Below are 11,577 nucleotides of genomic sequence, written 5' to 3'. Positions count from 1 at the left end.
ATGGATATTTCGGCTCCACTATCTAACATCGCTATCGATTTTACGTCTTTGTACTCCACAGGCAAGGTCGTATTTCCTTCTTCTCCTTCACAATAATCTCCTACCTTGGTCATTGGCAGTGGCTCATGTTTAGTTTGTTTCATGGTGTGGTTATTCAGTGTTTTTGGAGAAACATTTGGTGGCAGAATTACTAGCCCTATTTTCTCCAAAGAAATTCCCAGCTCTTCCCAAAGATGAGGTCTTATATGCAGTAACTCTGATAGAGTTAGTATACAATGGATAGGGCACGACATCATCTCATGAAGAGTTTTGGTATCCATCATCTTAGGAAATTTATCCTCCTATTGAGATAGTACTTTCTTTACTTCTGATCGGGTTTCATGGTTGCCTATGAATGAAGGTAACATCTTCAATGACTGATATTTGTTGTCTTTTGATATCTTTGTACCTGCATCACCATACATTATCAGATATCATTTAGGTAGAGCTCATGTTTGAGGTGGATCTCCGTGATAGGGGCTGACTGAAGCGTCACACTTCCATAATTTTTGTTTTGGATATGCTCCCATAGATCCTGTGGCCATTGTTCTTCCACTTCAGGAATTGGCATAGGTGCTTGTGAATACATTCCATCTGTTGTATTGGCTCTCATCCTCGTATCCAAGGGTGTTTCCTTTACCGAATCTTTTTGGTCTCCGTCTCCAATCACTCGTTCCTTTAACTCCTGAATTTTTTTACGTATTAATACCTTAGTCCTTGGAGCAGTCGGAACTGGTGGTTCCATAAGAGCTTGAGTGGCCTGGATGAGCTCCTTACACATCTTTAACCCATTTTTTTAATACTCCGGGTGAGGGTACGTTAACCATCTATCCTCCTAGGTTTGGTTGGGTTTTAACCTAGAATCATAAGCTTTTAAGATCACATCCAAGGGTTCAAAGACCTTGTCCACCAAGGCAGATCCTTCCGACGGTATTCCTGATGGTTTTATTACATCTCCCTTTTTCTTAAGGTCTCTTTCCAATCGCAATTGTTTCTCTATTTGTAGTAATTTGGTTTCCAGAGCCAATTTTTCTTTCTCTCTTTTGGCTTTTATCTTGTCTCGTTTTGCCTTCTAGGATTTCCTAGGGTTTCTAACAGACAAATTTTCTATCTCAGTTTGGCTGGCTGGGATGTTCCTTGCCACCTCATGTGCTTGCACTCTTATTACCGCATTTATCGAAATGGTTGGTTTTGTTTTCGATCCACTCAAGCTTGGTACAATTCCAATTTTGTTCATGGTTGCTTTCCCTTTGTTAGCAATATTTTTTGGACAATGTGAATGAGATGGTCATTTGTACATCCCACAAAACCCAAATAGTTTGATACACTCTCCTTTGTGTGGACAAATTCTTGCTCAATGATCACCACCGCATTCATAGCATGTTCCTACTAATGGTGGAGAAGCTTGTGGAGCCCCCATCAGTTGTCTTGTTCTAGGAGGATATCGCCTAGGTTTGTAGTGCTGGGTTTCCATGAACATAAGCATATTTTCATCGACCAAGTAATGGTTTTTTGTTGGTTGTGCTATGTATGATGGCTCTGGCATCTCCTCAAAAACCATCCATGGAATTCCACCCTCAGAAGCATGGGCATTTCTGTCAAACACTCTCTCATAGGTATTGTCTAAATCTTCTCGGTATGAAACTACCTGGACCATACTTTGATCAAAAGGTGCTTCTATAGGTTGTGAAATCCTTGACATGGCTCTATTTTCCTGGGGCAAAGGAGATTGATGCCCCAACATAGGTTGAGGTTTTTTCTACCCTTGGACTGCTTTATTTTGTCCTACTTGGTATCTTGGAGGGGGTGGTAACTGTTGACCTCCATGCAGCCCGTATTGTCTCCCTCCAACATAGTTTCTATTATAGAAACATTCATGGGTCTCATGGTTTGTCCATTTTTATTCAGTAGCACACCACTTTAGTACATGTGGTCTTCTTGCGTCTGTTGAAGGTTGCACCGCTGAGTTGGATGATCTCCTCCACAAGTGTCACATTTTTTGGTGGGATTTTGTCATGTGTTTGGGTTCGTCTTGTTTCCTTGGTTCATCCTTTTGATCACTTCCTCGGTCATTTGATCAACGTCCAGCACAGTTGGGCTTTTCCCACCTAGTTTCATCGTGGATTAGAGTTGGATGATCTCCTCCACAAGTGTCACATTTTTTGGTGGGATTTTGTCATGTGTTTGGATTCGTCTTGTTTCCTTGTTTCATCCTTTTGATCACTTCCTCGGTCATTTGATCAACGTCCAGCACAATTGGGTTTTGCCCACCTAGTTTCATTGTGGATTCACTAGTGGTTGAAGAGGTGCTACTCATCCCTTGGTCTGTGTCCTTCGTCACCTCCCCATATGCCTTGCAATTGTCTACCAAATACAACGCTTCTTTCGTGACTTGATCAAAAGTAACACATGCCTTTAAATGCAAGTCCTTTTTTAGAGTGTCATTTTGCAATCCTTCTATGAAAAGGATTGACAATCTCTCATCCTGAGTAGTTCTCTAACATGGCATCTTTCTATGTATTGCTTAAATTGAAGCGAGGGTTTCTTTACCTTTTCCTTATCCTTTTGTCTAAATGCATAGGTCTAGGAGACAGTGTTATGCTTAATTCCTCTCTTTGAGAATTTCTCAGCGAATTCTCAGAGAAGTTGCTTGATACTTGGAAATTCCAAGCTATTCAAAGGTTGAAACCAAGTCAAAGTCGTTCCTTCTAGAGTCAACCCAAAAACTTCATATTGAGTATGGAAATCAGTTACCTATTTTATCCCTCAACACTTGTTTGAAGATCAGAACATAAGCATACGGATTTCCCTATCCCCTATACTTTCAGCGTACACATTTTGCCACTTGAGAAGGCCACATGCGTCTAGACTCCACAATCATCCTCACCATCCCTCGTCCTCCTGGTGTGGTCTCTCTAGGTTCATATTCTCCCCTTGGCACAATAATTGGTATCCTATCCGCCATACATTCATCAAGGAGATCTCATGTATTAGTCGGAGGGATTCTAATTGTGTAAGTCTGGTCAGGTGCTAAACTACCCCTTTGTGTGTTCATAGAAGCCCTAGACCCCGTTGATCCCACAGGCCCTGTGTTCGGAAATCATTGATATCCAAAAGAATCTTCCACTCTGGTTCTGACTGGACTTACATTCCCAAATTCTGGTCTCGTGTGAGTAGTCATGGTTTTCACTTCTACTGAATTAACATAGTATTGGTGGAGTGGTCCCCTAAAATATGTATATTGATCTAGCTCCTTACGGTCCATAGGAGAGTATTTTTGGCCAACTTATCCATTATGACCACTTGAATACTTCTCCCCGCTGTGTAAGTAAAATTGTATAGTTTTTTTGCGGCCAGGCAGTTCCTTGGTTGATCACATCTATAATAGCGTGTTTGTTCTCCATTATTGAATTTATATAGCCCCACGTAAGTGTTGTCTGTATCAAGCCTTTCTGTCTTGTTGGTGCGTCTGAGCACTGATGTTTTGCTTGTTCATTTGGGTGGTTCATCTGCTATCTCTTCATCTACCTTGTTCTTGGTGCCATTCATTCCCCATTTGTCCACAATAAAGGGGTTGTGAACCACTAGGTACATCATTCCCTCTCTGTCAAAGTATCTGTCTTCGTCATAATCTACATCTACAAGGTCCTTGAACTCGCTTGGCTTGTTTTCCAACTTAACACAGTAGTGGTCCATTCCATCCTTATAGATTTTGGCCTTAAGCACATTGTCAAACTAAAACTTTAAATACAACAACTTTACATCAGATGCAGGTTGTGAAGGACCTGCCCCCATGGAAGTAACTTCCTTAGGGTTCAAATTGTTGGATTCCTCAGTCATCATTAGGGTGTAAGATCTTTCTAACAAGGTGTTAGAAAAGCTTTCCTCTACAATGGATTACAAAGGATGCAGTGGTCTTTGATTCACGCTATCTTCAGTTGAGTGATTGGCTCACTTGGTCTATGATGTTGGGATTCCTATTCTGGTACCATCTTCCTGATCACAAATACATGAAGAATTGATATTGCAAAATCCAAACCGGGTTACCTCATTAGCTAATTTGAATTCCCCGTTTTGGTCTTACTTGTTGGGTCGTATTCTCTAGCACTATACTTGATGTCTATGAATTTACAGCCCTTCATGTTAGTTCGAGCCTTCAATCAACAAAATTTAGCTAGGTTTTTCAATACTCCACAATTTTACTCACCACATCAAAATTCATATCCAATTTCAATTTTGAAAAAACCACCAGGTTTCTGGGGACTACCTCTCTTTGTGGTCAACTTTTGCTCTTATGCGGACTCAAAGGAACATGGATTGCGATCCATGTTGGGAGGCCAAACTGGCTTTTCTTGGTACCAACAGAATTAGCATGATTAGTAGGTCATTTGGTACTAAAATTTTTCAAAATGGATTTTTGGATTTTAGAATTTGGTCAGTTCTGTCACTTGCTCAGAGTGCTTGATAGTTTTGGACATTTGGCTTGAATTTGGGTATCCAAATTCAGTTTTGAAATGATCACTAGAGTCCTTGGATGTTCCCTAACTGTGATGCAAGTTTTGGATCAATTTGTGTTAGAGGAACATGGATCGTGATCCATGTACCTCAGTGTTAGATTGAAGTGAAACTTAACACACAACTTTCCTTTGGCTCCCTGATGTTAGCTTTAGGGTTTTTATAGTATTTGGAGTTTTTTAGGTCAACCAAAAGTCAATTCTTGGGTCTATTCCAGTGGTTTCTCCCTGGATCTGTTTTATGCTCTTTTGGCCCACCTTTTGACCTCTTGATAATAGTGGTTTAGGAGAAAGTACTTCAAATCTTATCACTTTTTTTACCTGTCAAATATCAGCTCAAAATTCCCAAAAGGTACATGGATCGCGATCCATGTTTGGCATGATTTTGGCATGATCTTTGGTGAGATTGTGACAGAGGGTGTGGTGATGCTCTTCCCCAAATCTTTTGGATTTGACCCACTTTTTGTAGGCCAAAAGCAAGATTCTGTGTCTGCTTTGCGGTTTTTTGCAAACAACTCTTTTTTTGGTATTTTGATTAGGTTTCTACACTTTTTTATTGTGGATCCTTTTGGAGAATTTGTTCCCTTAGTTCTCAGGAGTGCACTGGTCAAATTTCCTTTACAAATATCTACCAGGTACATGGATCGCGATCCATGTTTGGCAGCATTTGGTCACGGTTTTTGTCATGCTGGTTCCCTGCTTTTAGTTGGACCCAATTCTCACCCCTTTTTGAATTCGGACAAATAAAAGTTCAGTTTCTCCAATTTTCTCACTTTTCACGGCTTTTTCTCTGCTTAACCCAGTTTCTTGATTTGGATGTTCTTTTAGCACCCTATTTTTGGCCAAACTCAAGATTCTGATGTCTGAGAGTCAGTTCTAAGCAAAGGAAACTATTTTTGCTCTCTTGGCCTGAAAGGTACATGGATCACGATCCATGTTGGACAGGCAAACTGGAAGAAATCTGCACAGTCTGTCTCCAACAAACTTATATATCCCCTTTTTCCAAGTTTTGTTGAGTTTAGTTCAGCTTTGAAGCTCTAACCATCAAATTTAGAACTTTTCAGAGTTATGGTCTTCGGCACCTGTTGGACGGATACGCCGCGACGGACGTCAGCACAGCGAGAACTCACCTAATAAGTAATGTCAGCTAAGGACAAAGCTCGACCCGCAGGCGCGTGGAAGCAAGCATAAGGTGTCAACCTACACTTGACCGACTCCTAACTAATTCCTACAGAGGTCCCTACCAATTGTCTAAGTCACAGTCTTCAAAAGTGCAAAAGAGGAATCTTCCTACAACCCTTGTTAGATCCGAACACCCATCAAACACTTTCGAAATACCATAGAACTTGAAGGAGACCCTACTAATACCTATAGGCCGCTCTCCCTAAGGTCTATAAACCAAAATCACGACCCAAAACACCCGGTGCAGAAACACGTAGGATGTCTGGCCGAAATCTGCAGGTCTTTGTTTCTAAAATTTGAAGTGCCTAATGTGTAGCTCTACTCAATGTGAACGCGTGGATATGCTGCAATGCGAAATCAGATAACGTATGATCACCCAAACAACCGATGAAGCTCGTAGAAGGAGCTCCCAAAGCCGGACCATACATGCGCAATGTTGGTATCGGCTTGTAGCTCTTGTCGGGGGCAACACGCTGCACTTCTCCGCACTCGATTCCGACCACCGTAGCACACGTAGCGTCAAGACGAAGCTCACACTCTCTCTCACGTACACAGTACGCTCACTCACAAACTTTTAACTTGTTTAAAATGACAAAAGGTCCTTCATTAAGGTCAAAAAGTGGTATATATACCTTACAACTTCTCAAACCCTAAAGTTCCAAAATCAACCATCTACTCAATCTAACTATCAAAACTGGGATACAATCTGGAAACTTCTGTAAGTCCCAATATTTACAAGGTGAAAAATCGGGTTTTCCTCAATGAATGAATAATTACAAAAATAATAGTCCACCGAGTAGTTAGATGCCGTGGGGTGTGTCCAGCTTCTAACATTCCCCCCCTCCTTGTTCATGTTGTCCCCGACATGGCCTTGATCCTTTGCTTCATCCTATGGTCTCCCGCATCTTTAGCAGTGATTCATACCGTGCATGTAGATTTAGCATTGTTGGGCCAAAGATATCTGTATGCATGGTGAAGAACCCCGTGTAGAATGCTTCTTCAAAATCCTGGAGGTAATAGGATGGTAGAAACATAATTCTTTGATACAATGCATGTATCACCTCCTTGGAAGGCTGACCTGACATATCATAAGCACATCTGTATGTATCCTGGAAGAAGAATATGCTGTTAGTCACCTGGCCTGGCTTGAAGGTCTCGAACACTGCTAGGATGGTTCTGTAGATCTTTCTCATCATAATGCATGTAAGGTCAGGTGAGCCAGTGAACAACTTTATGGCGCCCGTTAGGGTTTTCACCATGTATTGTACACTTATTCTCTCACCTGCCTTCACACCCGACAGCTGCCTTCACACTCGGCAGCTTTGGGTAGTTCAGCCAAGTGGGTTGGCTTCTTTGTAAGATTTCTTGTGCTTTCCACGTCCTAACCCTTGGTAGAGGACAGAAGCTGAGGTTGTCTCTGATGTGTTTAGGTGCCTCTACCAAGTGTATTAGGTATTGCGGGTACTTGGTAAGCCAAGCCTTCCTCCACTTTGGCTGAGAATACACTATGAGCTTTACTCCTTCTGCCCTTGAGGTGTCTGCGTTGTAGAGAGGGACTGTTGGCTCTTCTCTGATTCGTCGCCTGTTTATTGTTGCCGCCCCATATTTCAGAAATGGATATGGGAGAGAGGGTTGAAGCCATTCACGCCTGAGATTGCTGGTGTCGATTTTCTGAATTGTCATAGATTTGAAAATCCTCTGTTCCCATTCCAAGGCTTCCTTTTTTCTTTCTCTGAGCTCTGCCTCTATTGCTTTACGCAATTTTTCCTCCTCTTCTTGTGTTAGATCCTGTGGCTCTTGAGAGGATCCTGCTGTGCTTTCCTCTGGCATCGGTGTGTCCACAAGATCTGCCACATTTTCAAGGTCGATGCCCTCATTGGCACCTTGCCCTGAGATTTCTGCTTCTGCTTATTGCCGGCCTTTCAACTCCTCAATTTGCTTGAGGAGTGTCTGCTTTTCCGCTTCGGCTTCTCCGCCCATAGTCAGGAGGAGGTCATTGAGTTCAGCGTTTACTTTTTCAGCGTCCTCGAGCTTTATCTTTATGCTCTCCAATTCTTCTTGTAGGGCTCTTTAGCTGTCCTCCATTCTGGTTTGCATTGCGATAGAACCTTCAACCATCATCAACCTCTGCTTCTTCTCGAGAGTCAGCTCCTTCTAGAGTTCTTGCATCTGCTCTTCATATATTTGACTCTCGGAAATGATTTGAGTCGAGCTCGTAGCTCTAACTCTAGCGGGTGATGCTCGTAGCCTCTGGATGGTTTGATCTTTCACTTTTAGTTGGTCCTTGAGCTCAAGGACTTCATCCAGGCTTGCTTCTTGTTCTATCTCCGCCTTTTCCTTGGAATTCCTCATGGCCTCTACTTCTTTAGTTTCTTCTGCTAGCTGGAGCGTCAAATTATCCCGTTCTTTTTCAGCATCTCGCAATGACTTGCTGAGTTGCAGACACTCTTCTTCAGCTGCTTGTAATCTTTTTGTTGCTGCCTCATTTGCTTCTTCCTTTGCTTGGCAGTTTTGTAGAGCTGTTGCCATGCTGGCCTGGAGGTCAGCTTCTCTCTCTTTTTGTCCTTGGCTTTGTGCCTGCAGAGTATCCCTTTCCATCTTGGTCTTTTCTTCGGTGGCCTTTAGAGTTATCAATTCTTTGTCTGATGCCACAGATTGTGCTCTTATTCCAGCTAGCATTGTCATCACCACGTCCCAATCATTAGAGGGCGGGTGCAGGTCTACCGTGTCGGTAGCAATTTTCTTTAGCTCAACTAGCCGGATTCCTGGCATCTGTTCTTTATGCCCTCTCCTCGCCAAGTCGAATGCGACTGTGGCGGCTTCTTCCCTTGTATAGCCTGCAGCTAGCAGGTCCAAAAATGCATAATGTGCCTCCTCTAGTTCTTTTTGCTCAGACGCAGGCTTGGCCTCTTCTTTGGGCTCAGGTTCTTGCCTTTGCTCTTGCTCCTCAGCCTGGTGTTCTTCTTGATTGTCCTAAGCCTCCTTATCTTCTGGTGGAGGGCTGCTAGGAGGTGGTGATGGTGGCGGTGATGGCTGTGGGCTGGGTTTAGGGCTATCTGGTAAAGCTGCAGTTTTGCCCTTTAAGTCTCTGTCTGCTTTCGTTTTTCTTTCCCTTTCTTGGCTGTCTTGTTCATCTAGCAATGTCTGCCTTATCTACTCCACTTCTTCCTCGGTGAAAGGGACATGGGAAATGTTTTCCGCTGCAGCATCAAGGATCTCAAAATTCTTGATATAGTCTTCAAAGAGGTCCCTCTGCACTCTTCTGGATGATCCGGACATAGACTCGAGATATGGCTTCCATAATTCGTTTAAATCACCCTTGAGGGCTCTTTCTGCTCGGAAACTCTCCATCAGCCTCTCGAGTCTAGCCGCTTTTTGTGATCTTGTCTCTTTGGCCGGAACTTGAGCAGATTCCTTTTTTCCTTTCTTCTACTCAGGTTGCTCCTCTACAACTGGCTCTAGCCGTCTCTTCAACCTTGTAGCCACCCTTGATGCTCGTTGTGGCTCGTCTTCTTTGTCTTCCTTTACCCTTAGCCAATCATTCTGAGATGGGGGGTCAGGCCACCTTCCCTTGGCGTGTAGTGCTGCATAAATTACCTTGGTTATCATTTCTCCTAGCACTATGTAGGTTGGATTTTTGTTGCCCATTTTTACCAAGCTGTCATGTATGTATGCCGCATAGTTGATTATCTTTGGGGTGCCTTTTGTCATCGCCCAAGTAAACGTTGTGGCAATTGCACCTGGCGGCATCCTGTACTTCTGTGGCCTCTTCGTGCACATGTGGAAGTACTGGTTGTACAAATGGCTCATGATCGCCACCTTTGGGTTGGCGATGTCTTCAAAGGTGTAATTGGCCTTTTTCTCTTTGTACACCTTAACTTCATCCCTTCTTTTTGTCACATTGTCTCCCTGATTGGAGAGATCTAGTGCATGGGCTACAACCCGCTCCGTGATAATGATCTCTGTATCGGGTCTACCGTGCAAATCTGTCACCTTGGCCACTCCATCCTCTTTTATGCTTGTTACGAACTCCCATACTCTTTTAACGTCCACCCTTGATGGTATTGCTTCGAAATAGTTATGGAGGTCAATTTTCTCCAAGTAGACGGCCATTTTTCTTTGGACAAATTCATTGAGCTCTCTTGGCAGCATTGGCAGCTCTATTACATTGCCTTCATTGTCTTTGAACACCCCCTGGTAGATCTTTAGGTCGTTTGACTCTAACAAATCTTCCTGTATCCAGGTGCTGGTGGGCTTTAGTGTTCCCTCTGGAATGACAAAAGGGTCCACCTCGTCCAGATAATCTTTGATTGTCATTCTCTTCTTCTTTGCCGGTGATTTTGAGGCTGCCATAAATCCTGTTGCACTCAGCAGTCCAAAGTTAGCATTTTTTTTTTCGTATCAGCTGCTAAACTGAGTTTTACTTATCCAAATGACTTGAAAATTGAAATTATAGCTTAAAAGGAACTTGTGAATCTGTGCATGTGCTCACAGTGCAAATCTGGCCAAAAAATTCCATCTAGACATCCTACGCGTAGGATGTCTTTTTCTTTAGAATTGGTTCATACTTGACATGCAGGTAGTGTAAGGCTCATGGAACATGGTTATAAGCTTGGATTTGAATTTGGATGACAAAAAGTGGATTTTTGGGCTGATTTAGGCTTTAGGTCACAATTTGGGTAGATTGTCCATCATGGGTAGCAATTGATGTCCAAATGGGTTGAAAATTGGTATATGGGCTCAATGCATCATGGTATTGGCTCCTATGATGTCATTTCTTGCACAGAAGGCTAAATATGTGCTGAAGACATCCTACGCGTAGGATGTCTTTTTCATCAGAATTGCATGAAACTTGTTCTGTCGGTTGTCCTTGGCCTATGGAACATGGTCATGTTCTTGGATTTGAATTTGGTAAGATTTGACGCCTGTAGGACTCTGTGAGGTGTTTTTGGGCTCAAAAAGTGTATCTTGAAGGTGTTGGGGGTCAAAAGTCATTAGAATGGCTTCAAACTTGACATATGGGCTCTTGCTGATGAGGTAATTAAATCTGGAATGACAAAGCTTTCCTTCCATGCCAAAAAGGTCCATTAGACATCCTACGCGTAGGATGTCTAATTCATCATTTTTACTCCCTGACCACACAGATGGTTTACTGATGTGTATGTGAATGTGTTGTGCAAGTTTCATGAGATTTGGACAAGATTTGATAGGTCAATGGCCCGTTATTGTGTCTATGCCCTAATTTTACGTTTTTCCATGCATATGAGGTCAAATCTGGTCCAAATGTGATGAAACTTGGTGTAGGGCTTGCAAATGTCATTCAGAACATGTGCGTGACGAAAATTGTTGGGTTTTGTGCCAAAAAGTTCCTTTGAGACATCCTACACGTAGGATATCTCCTTATGATTTTTTTAGTGTTAGTGCTCCCAGTGCATGCCCTTTGCCCCCTTAAGTCCCTTTTGAGCCTAATTTCAACAAAAAAGTCAAATGGATAGAGTATAACTCCCTGTGTGGACTTCAGAGCCTCTGAGCCGTTTTCTGACTTTTGGAGTGCTTTTTGGCGATGAAATCTCTCGATGTTGGTCTCCATAGCTTCCCAAACCCTTGGGGATCCTTGCCGTATGGTTTTTGTCGAGTTTGGCTTTATCGGAGCTTCATTTGTCAATTTGTCTCTCTAGAAGCACCCATGGTTGCGTTTACATACCTTTGATGATTTGTGGTGGTCTACCACCATAGGACTTGGTTGTTGATGGTCTAGGAAAGCCGCTCGTGAAGTTTGGTGGAAAACGGACTTGCGGTTTGGCCGCAAGTGCATTTTGACGCTTTGTGTGTCTGATGCCGT

This window comes from Adiantum capillus-veneris, chromosome 28 (assembly GCF_014529385.1).
Source record: "Adiantum capillus-veneris isolate H3 chromosome 28, ASM1452938v2, whole genome shotgun sequence".
In the NCBI taxonomy this organism is placed as follows: Eukaryota; Viridiplantae; Streptophyta; class Polypodiopsida; order Polypodiales; family Pteridaceae; genus Adiantum; species Adiantum capillus-veneris.
Note: the sequence above shows the minus strand (reverse complement) of the source record.